This window comes from Argentina silus (genome assembly GCF_951799395.1).
Source record: "Argentina silus genome assembly, chromosome: 2".
Taxonomy (NCBI): Eukaryota; Metazoa; Chordata; class Actinopteri; order Argentiniformes; family Argentinidae; genus Argentina; species Argentina silus.
In genome coordinates, this window is record NC_139656.1 from 5,412,629 (window position 1) to 5,413,931 (window position 1,303).

Here is a 1,303-nt window from a genome sequence, read left to right on the forward strand (position 1 = left end):
GGCTGAAATCAATTACAGGAAGACAAGAGGGGACAGATGTTAAAGATGTTTCACCAGGAACACACACACACACACACACACACACACACACACACACACGCTTATTTTTCTGCGAATAGTCTTCCATTTGGTAGAGTTGCTGAGAAATGGACAAAGACAGAATAGGTCATCCTAAGATGCCTCTGTCCAGGGAAGACCCCTACTGTGAGTAAGGTTATCAGCTCCAGCACCTGCTCCTGCGATAGAAAGGCATGGGAGGGTGCAGACACTCCAGGAGGTGGCTGTCATAGATCGTTTCCTCTCACAGATTACAGCCAGAACAAAGAGAGGCTCAAGGCCATTTCCATGGTCGGCGGCCATTTTACTCAGAGGGAGTTCTTCTCTGTGATCATTCTCTCACAGTTGAAAAGGAAGAGAGGACAGAGAGAACTCCCTCTGCTCTTCACGGACAATAAATTCTCCCTCATATCCCTGTATCCCCTCCTCCTAAAATCCCACCACCATATCTGATAGACCCTTCCTTTCTTCTGTTGGGTTTCATGGCAGTTGGCTGATAGCCAAAATACATCTCAAATATCCACTGTAATAAACCATAGCGAAGCCATATAATTTGACTCCATTGTTGGACATTCAGGGATTTGGGGATTCAGATAAATGACAGAACGAAGAATAATATTTACAGTGACAGTGAAGGTCTGGTGTGTGGTGGTTGGTTGTGGTCTCGACATGCTCTGAAAGCTTGAGAGAAATGTTTGTAGGATGTCTTCAAAACATTGAGATAACATTAAACATTGAAGATTAATTTAATTTTCTTTGTGCTTTGAATAAGATGTTTTTGAAGTGATAGGGACTACTGGAATAAACGCATATATCCTACATCATTTGACCTTTGACCCTAGACGTAGTATATGAGGCACTTGGTCTCAATAACCATCTGATCTTGAAACACCAGCCATTCACGTCTATGGCTATATGACGCACAGAAGAGATGTTTGTTGGTCTTGTTTGAATTATAAACATATTAGGAAATTACATTTCTCTCTCACGTAAGATGATCTAGAGACCAAGAGAAAAGTTGATATTAAATATTTTGTTTTTGTTGTAAATCATGTAATTCCATCCCAAAACGGAAACGTTACCAAACCTTGTTTTATCTTTAGTACTGGTAGTTTCCACTCAAAGGGCATAATCAGAGGCCTAAACCTGGAGAGTACCAAGAGAACCCATGTTAATACAGCCTAAATGAAAAGGCCTATTTTTAGCACAGTGAGAAGCAGACTTAGACATCGGCGGGCAGTAAAAA